Source organism: Cygnus atratus, chromosome 3 (genome assembly GCF_013377495.2).
Source record: "Cygnus atratus isolate AKBS03 ecotype Queensland, Australia chromosome 3, CAtr_DNAZoo_HiC_assembly, whole genome shotgun sequence".
Taxonomy (NCBI): domain Eukaryota; kingdom Metazoa; phylum Chordata; class Aves; order Anseriformes; family Anatidae; genus Cygnus; species Cygnus atratus.
In genome coordinates, this window is record NC_066364.1 from 120,522,454 (window position 1) to 120,541,017 (window position 18,564).

Consider the following 18,564-nt stretch of genomic DNA (forward strand, 5'->3'; position numbering starts at 1 on the left):
TAACCCTAGCGAGCTTGTAGAATCTAGGGCACAAGGTAGCATTAGACTAACTTGTCTGGTTTTGATTGTTTGCTTTTGTCCAGATCCAAGTCTGTAACCTGAAAGGTTTAATTTTTAATAATTAATTTCTTATGCAGCTTTTGTCAGATTCCTTGATGATTCAGAAATGAATAAAATTAAATAAATGTGCATTTATAACTAATTAAATAAAATTAAATACTCTCAAATTAAGCAGTAAGTTAATTGAAGGTCCTGGTTTAGCATGTTACCCATGGGCTGCAAACAAATTACAGTGAGTCTTCTCTTACATTGTCTTATATCTTACAATCCAGAGCATACTTCTTTTTGGCACAATTAATGATTGCAGTTGTTCCATTTTCTTCATTAGATTTACTAATTTGTGTAATTGTACACAAATGTAATTAGTGTACGATTGTACATTTGTGTACAAAATGTACACATTGTACATTAGTGCCTCTGTGCCAGGCCATGCCTTCCAATTTTATGCTGCTGAAAAGTAGAAAAGCATCAACCCAAAATAAATCGTTCCTTCTTTTTCCCCTTCTGTCCCTCAGATCCTAAGTGTGGGCAGAAAGTTCATGAGACAAATCCATGGAGTTACCTTAACCTTTTCACTTGGATTGTTGGGGGGAGCCAGGTGAAACAAGGCTCACATCCATGGCAGGTTTGCACAAGCAAATGTGGTTTTATCTTCAGAACAAAGTCCTTGCTTTCTTCATATTCATATAAATGACAAAAGAAAACTGGTATACTTTGTGCTTACTGACACTTAATGACATATTGTGGAGCTCCACCCTGCATTTATGAAAAGCAGTGAAGCAGGCTGAGAGGACATGAATCTGTCCTGCTCTCTAGGAAACCTTTGCATATTGTTTATCATTAATTCTGAAAGAGCATCTTTAGATTAGTCTATGTAAAGATGCATGGGCAAAACTGCTCAGAAATAGGATACCCCAACACCCATAACCATCGTCAGGCATCACGGATTTGCACTTTGGAAGATAGGGTACCTCATGGTGCTTGGTGATTTAAGCTTACAAACTGAATAAAGGTTATGGAATAGATGTCAAGGGCTCTGCGGTGCTCCCAGTGATCTACAAAGGAAAAATTCGACTAGCCAGTAGCCTTTACAGCATGCTGAATAAGTCTGTGAATTGGCATTTTTATGTATGATGCTTCTACCTAGTACCAAGTCATAGACAAGGAAAACAGCAAGGTTTAGCATCTTAGTCTCAAGGAAAGTAGGAGTACTGTGAAAGCATCTTTGCTTGAAGTGCAGCATGTACCTTAGCTATGTGAATCTGCAAAGTCTTTATGTGACACAGGTTTCCTTGAAACGAAGGCAGAAGCATTTCTGTGGAGGCACCATTGTTTCTGCTCAGTGGGTGGTCACAGCAGCTCACTGTATCTTAGACAGGTATGGATGTGATATTTCAGGAGCAGATTGCAGGTGCAGAAAAACATTGATTATGAAAGTGTGTGTGCTGCATCTTTCTTTGGAGATTACTTCCAGGTACTGCTCTTTAATGTGTAACCAATATTTTCCATGTTTTAACAAGAGGGGAGAAAAAAAAAACCTTTGAATGTTTCAAAACTAAGAATAAATAGCCTTACAAGTGAGATGAAGACTGATTTTGGAAGAGTAGGTAAAAATCTAATATAGATATAACCTAATTATAATTATCAGGTAGCATCTAGCACCATAGGTGCAATTAAATGGTGAATGGACACAGTACTGATTTCTTGCATGCTGAAGACATTAATGACATTCAGCCTTAGTTGAAAAACAAAAACAAAACACAAGGTTTCAGTCCTGATTCTGTTGTGGCTTCACAGAGATTCTGAGATTCTACATTCTAATTCCCTGGCAGTTAATACTGAATCTTTGTACTAACGGATCACTTAGAATTTTACATTTGATCTGTATCAGAAGTAGTATATGACCACATCTTGGTTAAATTAGCCAATAATAACTGGAGAGTTTTTATTAACTACAGAAGGACTGGCAGTACCTGAATCAGCATAAAGCCTCCTGACACAAAAGTAATTCATCAAGTTGGTGATAAATCTGAAGCAGAATAGCAAGTTCATCATGATTGTTTTTTTTTTTTTGGTTGGTTTCCTTGCTGTACATTTTGATTTGGTACTAGGAACCCCGAAGCAGGATTCACTACGTTTTAAGACATAAACAGAGAATGCTAGAGAAGTGGTATTATTTTTTTTGTACTTCCCTATACTCGAATTTTCCATCCTCTGAAAATGCAGTGTGATCAAACATTTTTAAACACAAGAATAGGAGCTGGTTCTTTAGCAACCACTTAAACACAGTCAGGAGTGTAGCAAAATGTATTTCTCTCGGTCCTTTTATCTCTCAATTTCTACTGTAGGGCATGCATATTGACTGTAGATCTTAAATGCTTTAAAATCTGAAGATGAAAGGTATTAAGTATCAGTAGTAATAACTTCTCTGTTTAAAACAACTACATTTTTACTTTCGTTTTGAAGATTCTATAGCTGAATTATTTTACTCTTCTGCCAGAACATACTCGAGTATTTGAGTGTCACTGCAGGAGAGCATGATTTGAGGATCAGAGAGAATGGAGAGCAGACACTCCCCGTTAAATATGTCATTAAGCATCCAACCTTTGACCCCAGAAGGCCGATGAACTATGACGTTGCCCTTCTGAAGCTAGAGCCTTCAACTTCAGTAAGACCATAGTTAAATATGGGAAATGTGAAGAAGAAAAGCAAGGATAAATTGTCAAATGCCTGATTAATATTTCAGACACCCAAAAATAATTAGTTTTAAAGAACTAGATGAAAAATAAAGCACTTTTTCGTTGATGCTTTTTCAAATATTTATCAAGAAACTTCATGTCCATGTGTGGCAGGTTCGTCAGTTTTGCCAGCATGTCTTCCTGATCCAGGTGAAAAGTTTGAAGCAGGATATATCTGTACTACTTGCGGCTGGGGACGTTTAACTGAGAGTAAGTCACTGGAATTGTTCTTAGACATTCTAGTTTCATTGACACTGGCTGTGTCAGTCTTTGCTTCCTTCGTTCATCCTTCTCTTGCCAATGGGCAAGGACTTGTATAGCAACTTTGTGTAGCAGGTAGTTATTTTCAGATGAGCAAACATTCTCTTACCATATTGTTTGGTTTCAGATATTTACTTGAAAATTATGTCTGTCCCAACATGCAGTGTTAGCTTATTTCTGAAGCTAAGAGCTTCTTTGCATAGGCTATAGACAACCCAGAAGAAATGATAAACTGGTCATAAGAATTGTAATCTCAAAATGGGATCTTTGCTAGCTTTTATGTCTACCTGTGAATTACCTCAAGATGGATCACTAGAGTGCATGGACCGTATTTCATGTTGGAGACACTTTGAAGTTTATTCAAGTAAAATTGCTTATGTATGCAAAACTGGATGTTTATCAAAACACACTTGTAAACATAAAATGGCCCAGAACAAGTTTCCAATGTGTTTTTCTTTGTGTATATTAGCAGTGACATTAAGTTCATCTCTTAGCATTTCTTACGAACATTTTTTTTTTTGTGTTTCAGATGGAGTACTCCCTCAAGTTTTATATGAAGTCAATCTACCAATTCTGAATAGGAAGGAATGTTCAAGAGCTTTGTCATCTTTAAAGAAACCCATCCAAGGACACTATAATGTGTGCTGGATTTCCAGATGGAGGAAAAGATGCCTGTCAGGTCAGCTGAACAGAGGGCCTTGTCTACTTACAAGTATTTCTCTGAAGCTCAAGGCTCTGTGCATCTAAGTGAATAAATACACTGCACATTGTGATATTTGGGGTGTATTTATTTTGACATGTGAATTCTTGGAAAAGTTCTGTATGGAGGAATGCAATTAATTACATGATTCTATTTTAATTATTGTGTGAATTGTATGATAAGTGTCTGACAGCAATTTCACAGTGTATCCCAGTGCAGTAATGCATAGAGCTTTCTAACTTTAGAAAACTTGATAAACATTGATTAGTGAATGCTGCTAACATAGTATGGAGGAAGTTAGAAAGTTTTGCCTTGGAATGAAGTGAGATAAAATTGATTGTTGCTTGTCATGTAAAATTAAAAAAAAAAAAGAAAAAGAAAAGCTCTTCACTCCCTTTTTCATGCTGAAACACAGCAGATATGCACTTCAGAGTGAATTAATCTCTCCCCCTCTTCAAAATCCTGACTAAATATGATGTCTTTTTTTCTTTTTTTGCCTTTTTTTTTTTTGAAATGACTATTCCGTTTTGTGGCAGGTTTATTACTATGATTAAAAAAAAGGCAACTCAATAAACTCTTAGAGGCTTGCTCAGTGGTTGGTATGCATGCACTTTTGTAAGCTGTGGGTTCTGGGGATTCTTACAGGGAGACTCAGGGGGCCCTCTTTTGTGCCGACGTAAGCACGGTGCCTGGATTCTCGCTGGTGTGATCTCCTGAGGGATGGGATGTGCTCGTGGCTGGATAGGTAATGAGAAGAAGAAATTCTATGAAAGAGGATCACCAGGAATATTCACAGACCTCAGTGCAGTGCTTTCCTGGATTCAAGAAAATGTGAGTGCTGGTATTAAGTCTCCACAGTAATTTCTCTCTCACTTGTGACAACTCTTCTGTCTCATAACAACATTTCATTTATCTTTTTCAAGATACCGTACTAATATTATCCCTTTATTCCTGTCAAAGTATTATAGCTTTTCACAATGCCTTTGAGTAGATGGTACTGATTGGTAATTGCCAAAACCAAATTGAGATTATTGTAAACGATTGTTTCTCTTCCACTTTGTCTTCTACCTGGATGATATATGTATTTATTTATTTGTTATTACTTATTCGTATATTACCTTTAAGGGTAGTCCTTTTATCTAGCTAGCCAGTTAGCCTGGTATTTTTGGTTTTAAGTGGAAATTTAACCAGTTGAAAGTGTCTGAAATTCCATATGCACCTCTTTGAAGTTGCTTATCATTTTCCTCAGCTAAAATGTGTTTATTGGCCATTTGACTGTATGGGGAAAAGTCATGGTCTCAGAAGCATTTCTGCTTACTCTGCCGAAAAGGCTACATGTCCTCTGTACAGCAGAGCAGCATGAAAATTATCAATCACTTCCAAAGTCATGCAGCTGGAGATATAAATAACATTATGTCTAGGTGTTAACTTCACTCAGAGCATTAAGAGTCTGAATTAATATTTTCTTCCATTTTGAGCTATGTTCTTTAAAAGATAAAGGAGATTGTATTAAAATGTATGTGGAGAATTGGAAAACTGAGGAGGTGTGTTTGAGAGGTTTTGTTAGTCAATGGTTTAAAAAAAAAAGGTGAGAAAAAAAAACAATTTCCTAGCTTCACTTGCCACTCTTTTACATTGTTGCACTGATGCAAAGAATCTGGACCTTAACTGCTGTCAGGTTCAACGTCTCTGTGTCCCTGATGTGATGCAAGCAGTTGGATTCTGTTATCCTTCCCTGAAATGTATCATATCTACTCAACCCGTATGCACGAAGAGAGTGCTGCTCAGATTGAGCAGTGGCCTATCAATGTGTGGTTAATTCTAACAGTGGTTGCTCTAGAATTGTTTATTCTGAAATTAGCATTGCCTGAACTTGCAATTTTGTTTTAGTTTCAAGCCTAGTTTACTGTAGGCACTATGTCCCCAGGAAGCATTCAAATTTGCGCCAGTGCTAGCTGTATAAACTTACTATTTCACACTGTTAAAAATAGAGTGTATGTTGTGAATACAAAACTACAGTAATATATGCTTCTTTTTTTCACCCCCTTCCTCCCTTATTAGACCTGAAAATGAAAAGTTCTACACGTGAGTACAGTATTTTTTCAGAATCTTTTATCTGTTAGAGCATAACCAGCCTTCTCCCTGAATAGTCTGATATATAATCCGTGAAGGAAGAAACATATTTATAGCATGACTCATCAATGCACTTTAAAATGCATACTTTAAAAATACACTTTTTTCTTCAGCTTAGTAAAAAAAAAAAAAAAAAAAAACTTATGTAGGATACTGCTTATGTGCTGGTGACTTCAAAAAGGAATTTCCCTTAAGACAGCTACGTATGAAAAGCAATATTTTTATTGAAATGTAAATAGGATTAATGGGTAAAATATAGAACAGAGCCTCAACCAATGCAATAAATCCAGTTAGTGAGGTTGATTCTGTATAACAATATAGATTCTAAACAGGAAGTATGAGATACATTGATAGTACTTCTGAGTAGTTTATGATGAATCTACTTGTCTGATGTCCATTTCTGTGAATGAAATGTAAAAAAAAAATCAAAACCAAAAATAACTAAAACCAGCATATCTGAATATAATTTGTTTTACAATTGAAGTTTTATTTTGATTCTGTCATGTTTATGTTCTTTCTAGGCACAATTCAACTAGATACAACTTCACATAAGGATAATAGTAACTCCTGTGAACTAGATCTTAGGATTTCAGTTTTTACTATCTAGGAATTTCTCAGATGACAAATGAACTTAGGCATGCAGTCAGTTTGCATAGACTTGTTTAGACCAATGAGCATTGGGTGTCTAAGTGCTGTCTGTGTCTTTTTGAAAATTTTTACTGGTCTTCCTAGGACAATTTAGGTAAGATAATCTTTAAAGTACATGACTCCTTATTATTTTTTTTCCTGTAAATTGTTGATAAATGTCTTACTAGCTTACCTTGGCAAGGAGAAAGAAAGGCAAGAGGATGCAATTTTTGTAAGTAGTTGTAGTTTCTAGCAGTAGCTATCTCAACAGAAAAGCTTTTGCTTCTTCCAATACCATGTTGTACTGTTACAGAAGTATCCTGCTGTAATATAGCTAAGAACATTATTATAAATGGACAGCAATGAATGTCTTGTAATATGCATTTTTTGTCCCTGAAAAATACTTTTACCAAAATCTTAATTTAGCAAATAGTTTATTCAAGGTGAAAAGCAAACACTGCCATTTTTACAGTAAAATATGATAGGGCACTGGCAGTGCTTGTTTTTTGCCTCCAAATTCTGTGCTTTAAAAATGGCTTGCTGTAATTTTAAATAAAAGAGAGAAGACAGGAAAGCCCCAGCATCATTCTGCCATCAGTAACAAGGTACTGCTGAGCAGTCTTGAGTCTCACAATATTCTCAGATGATTGCAAATGTATTCTTCCTATTTTTTTTTTACTCTGCAATGCAGCATTTTGTGGTGTTCAAGATGGCAAACTCCCAGACAGTGAAGGAGAATTACATTGTCCTGGAAGTCTCAAATAGTTCTATCAAAACCACCAGTGAGTAGACAATACAGAAACCTTGTCCAGAAACTCTTCCTGGTACCTGTGTGGTTGTTTTTCGTTGTAGTTTTGTCAACAGGAACAAATCTATCATTCCAGATTGTGTGTATGGACTCTACTTGTACCGGAAGGAAATTATATATTGCTTCGTTTTTCCCACTTTGATATAGTATAGAGCCAGAAACATTTTGTGACTATGATTCTTTATCAGTCTATTCAATAGACAACAGACTTATTGGTGAGTTGCTGTCCCCTTGTTCTTTGAAATAATCTGTTAGCATATCCTTTCATTCTAAAGGCAATTAACCCTAGAGAGGACATTGCAGTTGATGATGTTTTACTCATGTTTTCATAATGAACACATTGTGACGTGATCTAAACTAAACGATGAGAGGTTGTGAGAGGAAAAGAATGGAAGAATACCTGTTACGCAGCTGTGTCAGCATGTGAATTGATGGTGTCAGGGATTTTCAATTTTTAATATTTTAATTCTATTTTTAATATTTTTATTTTCTTTTATTTGGGCTAGTGGATTAATAGCAAGTAGAGGGGATTGGATAGGCAATTTCCTTTTCGTCTATAGTTTTTTATAGCCAGGTACAAAAAATGATACATCAAAGTTTTCTCAAGTGACTGAAGACTTTGAACTGTGATTACTCTCTGATACCTTGTTTCAGGGAAATTCTGTGGAGGAGATCTTCCATTACCTATTTTGATTGGCTCCAATAGTATAAGGCTGAAATTTGTTTCTGACAGTAAGGATTATGGAACTGGTTTTTCCATGATGTACAAAGCTCTTACACCAGATATACTTCCTAGTAAGTCTAAGTCTAGTAAAATACCTGTCTGTGCTCTTGGGTGGTGGCCTGAAAAAATAAACTGGAGGAGAACATAAATCAGAGGGAATTCCTTTGACTTTTTCTAAGTGGATGGTGTAGTGAACGAGGTAAGTGTGCTTAGGCAGCTGTGTGACATTGCGGAAAAACTGGGATGTCAGAAAGAGAGAGGATAGATGCTGTTAAGAAAAGCCCTCATGTTACTTTGCCTCTTCTCCATCCACTTCATGTAAGATTTCATTTCCTTCCGTACGTCCAGAATATTCTAAAACTTAGTAAAATTAGTTTAAAATGAGGCAAATTTCCAGATGAAAGGTGCTTTGCTAGTTCCAAGCATGCTTTCCTGTAGGGGCCCTGAGGGAGGCAGCTAATGCTTAGGTATATGTAGTGAAAAATTGCTTTCAGGTCTGCTGTGTAGAGCAGTTTACCATTGCTAGGGAGCAGGTGCAAGGGCCATCTACTGAGTCTAGACAATCCCATTAAAGACAGACACCTGTTTCAGTTTCTACAGTTTTTCCAACCAGTTTCTTTCCTTTGTGTAGCGTAAGGGCTCCTTTGTGGAGTGTATAGGGAGAAATCCCCTCTGAGGGGCCTTGCCACTGCATAGCAAGGATTGGGAAGACACATCCAATGGTTGTGTTTTATATCTCCACTTTCATTTCTAAAGCTGGCAAATGTTCTTCTGACATGCCTGTGTCCCTCTCTCCCCACAGGTGCACACAAGCACCTCAGTCTGCAGTGCACTGCCTGTAGCAAAGGGGGAGTGCTGTTGTCATGGTTGAATCTGTTCCACCTGGGAACAGATGAAAAATTTTCTTTGCATGTTTTTCATGCAGAAGAATTTAGCTTGCTGCTCTTTTCCTGTTTTCTTTCTCAATTGTGTGAAAGCACCATGAGAGGTTTTCCAGATTTTATTTTTATTTTTTTGCAAATGATTTAAGAGGTGCCTCTGTTTTTGTTTTTCTCTGGATTTCCAGATTCTGGCTGTGAGTTCGTAGCTGTCCTTTTTGAAGAAGGAGTGTTACAAAGTATGCACTATCCAGAACAGTACAGTAATCTGGCAGACTGTCAATGGATTATTTATGCGCCAGAGGACCGTGTAATCAAGGTATAATATGAGTGCTTCTTATGTCTACAGAATGGAAGTGGGTAGCATTTAGTTGACAGGAAAATGTGCAGCTAAGGACAAACAAGATCTAGCAACATAAGCTTGAATAATGCTGCTGGATGCAGTTAAGAGAAATTGCTTTCCATCCCAAAAGCCAGAAAGGTTTTGATTTCTCCTTTAGGTTAATAGTAAAATAGGATTTTCTGATTTATCTTGTGTCATTTTATTTTGACACATTTTTCTATCAAATTTAATATGACATGTCACTTGTGAGAGGTCTGAATGCCACAGAAACCAGACCCTAAAAGAATCTTTGAGACTATTAAAGACGTTATTGTACATAATTGAATTTTAATTTGTGAATTTAACAAGTTTGTGTTTTTTTTTAACGTGAAGCTCACATACAAATCTTTTGAAGTAGAAGAGAGTGAAGATTGTTCTTACGATGCTGTGACTGTGTATGAAGATGTGGGAAAAGAGGAGGAAATTGGTTTGGCTTTTGATTTTCAACGTATTTTGGGGATGAACCTATGAATTTTGGGGATGAGTCCTATGAATTTCAGTAGCCCTGTTTTACACCGTAAAATCAAGTTCAACATTAGAATCTCAGGTGATGTTGTAGGTACCAGTCTGAGTACCTTGAAAATACTTACATGTATTGGTTCTTCTGTTCCACGTGTTGAGGCAAAAAGACATCCAATAACTATTTGGTGTATTTAAGTTCTATATGGAATGCAATCTGAATTCATGTAAATGAAGAGAAGAATTTAAGACAATAATTTGTTTTTATAGTAATTATGTTGGTCAGATTGGGAACAGAAAGCAACCCACGGGTTTCAGAGTCCAGTTGTTCTTCACTCCAGATGTGCATTCATGTTATTCTTACCACCCTGCTGGAGATTCCCCTGGCTTATATCAAAAGAAAGGAAGACCTGTGCCAATCAAATCTTTTCAACAATAATTGATGCTGTTGCTTGCTGTTGCTAGATTAGCACTGGCAGATATTAGTGCTGAAACAGCAATAAGAAAACCAATTTTCCAGTGTGTTCTATATGTAATGGCAACCTAAGAGCTTGAGTGCTGCAATATTATCTTGAGCAACAATGCATGATTCTCCTTGTTCTTACGAGATAATTACTGAACAGACTGACACGAACAATAGAATTGTCCTTCAGTTTCAGTCTGGTTATCTATTTCTCTCTTGTGTATAGTTCTTTTTTTATTATTTATTTATTTTTTAACCTTCCTACGTACCAGCTGGAATGCACAGACTGTTGAAAGAGATAAGGATGAAAAACTACCTTCTAATCTGCTGTGAACATTTGCTTTCTGATCTTTAGCTAAGTCTTCTGGATTTGACCTACCAGCACCTGTTTTAAGCTCCTCTGCTCTGATGCTTGTTGTCTTTCACTCTGATGAAACAGAGACCTTTGAAGGATTCAAAGCTACAATCTCTTTTGTACATGTAACAGGTAATAGAAGTAACTTGGGAGACTGCCTCATTGGGGCAGCACAAAGGGCTCTATGCTGAATCTGGATATTCAGAATGATTTTGTTCTAGGAGATTTTCACGTAATACGTAGTTTCAGTGAAAAATCTTATGAACCTATTGAGACATTGAACAAAGGACTTATTGAGCAGGTGAAGAGAAACAATGGATCTCCCCCCAAACCTCAGGGTTTTGTTTTGTGTAAAAGTATTTTGGTACATTTTGAATGGTACTTTAGTTCCATGTGAAGATGTAATAACACAGGCCCCTGCTGTAGAAATCTATTCCTTCTACAGAAATGATAATAGAGAAATAAAAATAATTTTGAAATAAAAGTATCATTCAAGACAACCCACTAACACATTTGCTATTTTCATTTGCTAGATTTAGGTACTGTGAATTCAACTAGTGAAGAAGTTTTTGAAGATATGGATACGACTGTGGAAGAAATACAGGTTACAACAGGTATATCAACCTGAGGTATGTTTTCTTCATGGGAATGTGGAGTACCTCTAGGACTTAAATGGTGTTTTCTCCAAATATTTAATGGCTGCAGTCTGAGTTTTCCCAAGATTTTTCATTAAGATGTGCTGAGGAAATAAAAAGATGAATAGTAACCTTTCTATGTTTTAGCTTTTGAATAATAGAAGGCATTTTTTGCTTGTTTCCTTCATCTTCTTAAGTCACTTAGAGCAGTAGACTGACATTTTTACAGACTGTCAGTCAGTTTTACACCCTGCTTCTTGGAAAATAATTGCAAAGAGTACAGGGTTTTTGAAACTAATAACCAGAGTTCTAGAACTTCCTTTTTTTTTTTTTTAACCTCTAGCAGTTTATGGAGAATGGAATGTGTCCATATTCATTGTAAGTCTGAGGCTAAAACCTTTGAAGTGGCAAAGGATCTGAGAATCCTCTCATAAGCAGTTGCTTTCACCTTGGTGAAGCTCAGTTTTTGCAAAGATCATCTCTCGTGTGGAGTGTGAATGAGACGCACTTATAGTGCGAAGCGAGTGTGGAGTCCCGATCTGCGGTTCCGTAGTCCTGCGAGGGGCGCGGCCAGATACGGATGAAGCGAAAGATAGATGAGCAGAAGAGAGTCTCGGGGGTTTGGGCCCTTAGGTGTAGGGTACCCTGAGCACAGTGAAGTGAGGTGCTCAGCAGTACACCCCACCTCTGTCCTAATCCTAGGTGAAGGCGTGTGGTACCCTGTGGGTGGTGAAGTCCACAGCAGCATGTCAGGAAGAGCTGGGGATTAAGGGTTCCAAGAGTCAGCAGGGTGGGGTTGCAGACCCCGGGATCGCTAGGGAGAAACAGGCGACATCCGTGTTTTTTAGGGTCCTAATTAGGGTCATGTTTAGTGTTAGGGTTAGAGTTATGTTTAGGGTTGTTTGGAAAGAGAGAAAGTGCAGAGTCCTGTTGTGTGTGGGGTTGTGTAAAGGCTCCCAAAGGGAGTTCAGGTCTACCCAAAGGCTTCCGTTGGGAGCACTTTTTGATGGGAGAAACTGACAACGTACCTGTTTTTATAGGGTCCTAATTAGGGTTAGGCTTAGTATTTCGTTTAGGGTTACGTTTAGTGCAGAGTCCTGTTGTGTGTTGTGTTGGAGTGTGGCCATGGGGATGGACAAGCTCCATGGTTGGTGATAACATCAGACTCTTAATGATGAGGCCAGTAGGAATGTAAAGTGTTTAGAAGGAACAAAGAAGGGTTATTCAGGAGACTCCTTGCCGTCTGGGACTGCTTGTTCTCCAGTCGTTAAGACATGGAAGTTTCTGGGTGTTTGCGGTTGGTGGGCAATGTTGTTTGACTAATGAATATTTAGTGGAAAAGTACTGCTGTAGAGCAAATGGTATAAGAAGGGAGGATGTCCTCAATAAGAGATAGTTGAAGTTATGCCCTCAGTGAGAGAGTCCTATCATCTGGAATGAGCGTGAGAAAGTGCATTTTGATATGGGACTGCCCTGCACTCAGATTTTGTCCTTCCTTCTTGCCTTCCCCTCCTCACCACCTCTCCTCCTTTTCCAGCTGTGAGCATTTCTGCACTCTCAAGGCCTTTTCCAGGCACTGCCATGGACCTGCAGTTTGCTGACCACAGCAGCTGACAGATGTGAATTTTGGATCAGCTGACAGGATGGACTGCTCAGGAAGAGCATCCTTAGCCTTTCCTCACTTGTGAGGTAGACATGAAGGCTAATCTGTCCTGTGTCACCCTCGTGACAAGCTGATCAGGTCAAGTAAGGCCTGGCTAGAGTGAAGGCAGTTTCATTAACATTAAGCCACTTCACGCACAGTTCTTCCCCCAGTTAGCCATATGAGGGTAGTGCTTTGTTTTCACCCCAGACTGGTGCTAGAATAGTTGTCTAGATGCTCTAAAACAGCATGTGTACGTTCAGTGCATCTGCGAGAAACCAGCCAGGGAAGTTAGGAAGATATGCACTACTCCCTGACCTCTTCCAACTCCTTCATTTAATGTTGACCTCATTTTGATATGGGTTCGTCTTGCCATTTCTCTTCGTTATTTCACCAAATTGGTACCTGTATTGACTTAAAGGGAAAACAAGCATAAAGTCAGTAGCACTTAAAAGGGAAAGACATTTATTTAATTTGCTTTGCAACCTGTGAGCTCATGAGGTTCATTAATTTTGTAGGAAGTAAATAAGTTCCAGTGTTTTGTTCTGGAATTTATCACTTTTTGTCTATTTCCATTTTAACTCGTAGTTCAAGCTCTGCATCCTGCTTGACTATGCTCTGTGACAGACCACGTCTGGGCCTTTGCAGCCTGGGGGACACTTGTGCAGAAAAATTAGGGGTATTTGTTGCCTCATTGCTATTGCAATTGGTACCGCATGGGTCCAGGAGCACAGGTAGCAGGGTTGCATTTGCAATATCTGTCTTTTACTGATAGAGGGGTGGGCTTCTTGGGCATGGATGCTAGTGGTCTTGGGATACTTGCCTCTCACTGAGTGGCATGAGTGCTCATGGGCATGTCAGCCAGATAGGCATCTTGTAGCCAGGAAGAGAAAAGTGTAGCATACTTGTGCGCTGTCTTCAAGCAGACGGGAAGCACAACTGGATGAAGAAGCTTCATTTAAAAGAGTAGGAGTTCTCCTGAGGCCAATATATCAGGAGTGCTGGTGGGGAGGGGGAGAGGAGGGTGGGATACGTTAGATATTGAAGATCATTTCCCATTCTATTATTTTAAGTAGAGATAAAAATGCAGACTGATTATCTTATCTCTATAAAATTCCCCCCCCCCCCCCTTTTTTTTTTTAGTATACTATTTTACCACCCAAAGCAAATGCTACACAAAGAGTTGTGGTTAGGAGGCATACAGTTATTTATCTCAGTCAAAATGTCTCAGTTAAAAAGCTATCAGTAGGAGATAATAATAATAAATACATGTGGCATTTGGCTAGATGAATACAAGATTATTCTAAACAGAACATATTCCTGAAAAGAATTATTGTAACCAATTAGAAATCTCCAGTTATGCTTAGAGTTGTAAGAATGTGAAATCAAATTTAATTATGCAAGGTCCCATTTGTGCCAAAGGTGTTATAAAGAATATCTGTACAGAAACATTCAGTATAAGAAGATGATTTGGTGCTATTATTAGCATGCTCAGTTGCACATTTTTTTATAGTAGTTCAGAGTTTAATGATGGTATTTGTAGGGCTAATTACTGAGAATCTGCGCAGCAGACATTGGGGTAGCCATACAAAAAGCATCTGTTTTTGCACTGGCAAGTTATTCATAACTCCAAAGTGAGCTTTGACTAAACTCTTTGTATTAGGTATATGTTCTTGAAAGTGGAAATACCTCTTGTTGCTTTGCAAGCCTGATCAGTGAGCATCGTTCCTTCACTCGTGCGTGCTAGCAGAGGACTGCTGGCAAGCCATCAGCGCTTTCTGGGTTCAGCAGTAATCTGGGAGATGCTCCACAGAGCACATCTTGGGTGATAGGAATGGTCTGGAGACAGGGAGCAGGGAAACGTGGACAGAAAGGAAGGCAAGCAGTCAATATTCATATAAATATTCCTTCATAGCCAATTTTCTAGGAACGGTGAGAAGGAAAGCTAAGGCATCAGGTGTGGTCATAATAGCCCAAGATAAAATCCTGGTGCACAGCAAGGATATCGTGCATCTCGGGCCTGAGGACAAGGAGTTAGCTGGGCCACTCTGAGTGTGAACCAAGCACTTTTCCAGCAGCACTCAGTGTATTCTGATCCTGGAGACCATGGTCTCCCATGGAGAAAGCAGCTTAGGTGACACTGCTCACGAGTGTAGTTGCGGAGGAGAAGTGATCATGAGAAATAAGCTGTGATATTAGAGGAATGTGGGAAGAAAACTTGATGAAAACCCGTTACGTTTGGAATTGACACAGAAGTCAGGTACGGCTCCTGGTTATGGCTGTGCTGCCCAAATGGTTTTCCCATCCTCTCCGCATGGAAGGAATCTGCTCCCCCTTCTCCCCCCCACAGCATCTCTGGAGGCGATGCTAACAACATAGGTGAATTAAGCTTTCAAAACCACGCAAGTCTTCCCACTGATACCGTCAGGCCCTGTGAGGCTAAGTCTTTTCTTCTCAGTTATGAGAGCTTTCCTTTCAAAGAGTGCTATGTGATTCCCAGCCCCAGAGATGGCTGTCTGCTGCCAGTAACAATCCCCGCAGGCCACAGCAAAGCAGTTTCATCTTTCAGCCCTCCTGACCTGGCACAAAGGGACCGTCTTTCTTCTCCTCCACCTACCTAGAACGTAATCACAAGGCATCCATCTGTCTCAGTACCACTCCTCTCCCCTGCCTTGCCAGCTTCTGTGGAGGTGCAGCTAGAATTGGGACTGAAAATCTCTGGGTTTGGGTCCTCTGATCTGCTCAAACAAACCTGAGCAGTGACAGGAGCTGTGCTGCGGAGCTCAGCCTTGCCCTGTGTGTTCCCAGGCTTCATACTCGAGTAACTGGGGTTCAGCCAGGGGAAGGCAGAGAAGCACAACACAAGTGCTTCTCCCAGCTGATCTTTCAACCTTGTTGGAAGAGGAGGGTCAAATCAGCTGGATCAAGGGGTCATTCCTGCTACTGAGAGTGACTGACAGGAACCTGAGCTGGGATTCACTTCTTGTATCTCAGAAATCTACAGCTGAGCTGGGCACTCCAGGCTTCCCGTATTAGTTAATGGAGAGGATTAGGTATTTTTAGGCATGACTCACCTGGCCTATTTTAGCTCTCTGTTTTAGTGCATGATGAACTGTACTTTATCCATTAACTTTAAAGAGTGTCTAATCCAAGTAGCTCAGATGTGGACCTGTTAATTGATTTATTCAGTTGAATTCTACCCCGTGTGCCAAGGTCTTTAAAGCATCAGCTGACTTTCAAGGCTGAAGCGGGGACAACCAGAAAGAGAGAGGCAGTACAGAAAGCTGCTCTTTGCTTGAATTTTTTTATTTTTTTTTTCCAGGTAGTGGCATCTCTTCAGGTGTGATTGTTGGTAGCCAGACACTTGAGTTGGCTATGGTCATTTTGTACTCTGAAGGTACTGGTCCTTCTAGTTTAGGAGCAATGCAGTCTTCTCCACCTGTACGACCTCCATCTACTGGTGAGAAAAAGAAGAGTTTCAGTTGCTTTCTCTCTGAAACATCTGCTTTCCTGTGGACAAACCCTTCTCTCTCTTGCTCTATCCCTGCCCTCATTTTCCTCACAGCCCTCCATCTTGACCCCTCACGATGCAGCCAAAACTGACGGTTCTCTGCAGCTTCTCCAAGACTGCTACCTTCCTTACCTTTTGCTGGAGTTAAGCAGAGAGGTTCCCCGGCACAGGGGCAAGAAGAGCTGCTGCACCTCTGTAGTGCAGCCAGTGAGACCAACAGCAGCAGCATACTCCGCTCGTGTCCCGTACCCCTGCCACTCCCTGCAGAAGAGGCTGCAAGAGAGGAGGCTGGGTAAGGGCTTGGCTGGTCCACAGGAACTCCCCAGGGGCGGTTCCTGTGCAGGGGCCAGCCTGGGACCAGACAAAGGCAGCGAAGCACATCCTCGGGAGTGAAGTATGGAAATGATGAAGCATGCCTTGCATGCCACCATCGTATCGTAGCTTATCGTACCGATAGGAACAAGGGCATCCTGCTTTAGCTTTCTGAAGCTGATGTGGGACAATGCCATTTTCCCCTTGGGTGGAATTGACACATGGCACAACACCGAGCCTCTGGCTGCGTGGGGAGCTGTACAAGCTCCCTTCTGACTCTGCAGGCTGCACACCACAGGCAGCCGCTGGCTCCCGTACCCTGCCTCACAAAGCGCTAGAACAATCAGCTGGCAGCACAATGCTGTCTCTCCCGGTGGTGGTCTCTGTAATGACATTCTTGGGGTGAGGACCTGAGAATATAAACTAGGGGTAGTTTATTTGCAGAGTGAGGAATGAGGCATTATTGATAAATACAGGTGTCTGATAGAAGAAGGATGGAAATTCTCATTTCTAAGCCTTGCTTGTAACCTCAGTGTTGGTGCACCTCTTCCTTCCCTTGCTCTGTTGTCTGGAGGATTTAGCTTCATCTTTTCCCATCCCTTCTCATATCACATAGTTGTTGGTGGCTGAACACTCTACTTGCTATTTCTCTGTTCTCATCCTTGGCCTTTGTGTCCATACCAGCTGTCTAATGATGGCACAATCATGAGCTCTGAGGGCTGTCATCCCTAAACTCATTCTTACTGAATCCAATACCTGCTCTAAACTGTCACTACACACACACACGATGAGTTTCTGCTTGCTCTTGTCCCAGCTACCATAAGGAATCGTAGCTGGACTGAGCACACTGAATCCCCTTTTGTTTTGCTCACCTTTTTGCACTCTGATTTCAGGCCATTGTTCCAAGAGAGCTGAGGAACTTGGCCCGTACAGGCTCATTGAAGGCTGGGGTAAGCATTTTGATGAACTGCAGAGTCTTTGGATTAAGGACAAACACTGATATGGACAGAAGGGATTTGTTCTCTACAGGAGAAATGTAGATGTCCAAGGACCTGCAGGATGCAGAGAATTCATCTTGTGCAGCTGACACTTCATAAATCGGGGTTCAGGGTGCATGTCCAGCTGTTGGTGTACAAGAACGACAGTGGTGCAACTCCCAGCGGGCATTGTCTTTCTTCCTTCTGGATCTTTCCACAATAGAAAGGGAAGATGGCAGGAAAATCTTTCCTGCCATCACCTGAGCTTCTTCAAGCTCCCTGTGCTAGTGCAAGATGGTCCTGTAAGATGTCTAATACTGAGTGCTGTGTCCATGTCCTGGGACCATTTCCCAGTTATTTACTTCTTAAGAAGGAGAAGAGAGCGCACACGTGGCAGGTCCTACGTCAACTACTGCACATCTGAAATGTGTCAGATGCTAGAACTTCTGCAAGATAGCATTAAATATATAACATACAAGTTGTTTGGCAATACAAGTCAATTGGCACACTCGGGGAGCTCTGTCCTACAATTCTTTCTCCTTTCACTTCTCTTTTTGTTAATGAAACAGCTGTTCTTTGGTTTCAGGCTTAAATATATTTTTTAGATTGCTTTTATGCTGCTGGCCCTTGGAAATGCATGAAGTGCTGTGAAAGAAAGCCATTGCTGGGAGGCAAGAGGAAGGCCTGTAGGTGAAATCATGTCTCGTAATAACAGTCTGCATCTCACGTATTCATCTCATCCCTTCCTTTGTTTCTGTAGAGGGTCTCAGCTCCCTTGGGCACACGGTTGCACGCCTTTTCTGCCTTATTTAAGCATTTACAGTGATATCAGCCAAGGTCCTTCACTAGCACAGCACCAGCTACTGGGTTGTTCCTTTGGGGGCTGTTTTCTTCACGGC

At 40.2% G+C, this 18,564-nt stretch overlaps 1 pseudogene; it reads left to right on the plus strand.

Moving 5' to 3' along the window:
* LOC126913117 (ovochymase-2-like) overlaps nt 1-17,319 on the plus strand; it is a 29,623-nt pseudogene extending 12,304 nt beyond the window's left edge.
* Nucleotides 17,320-18,564: the final 1,245 nt, after the last annotated feature.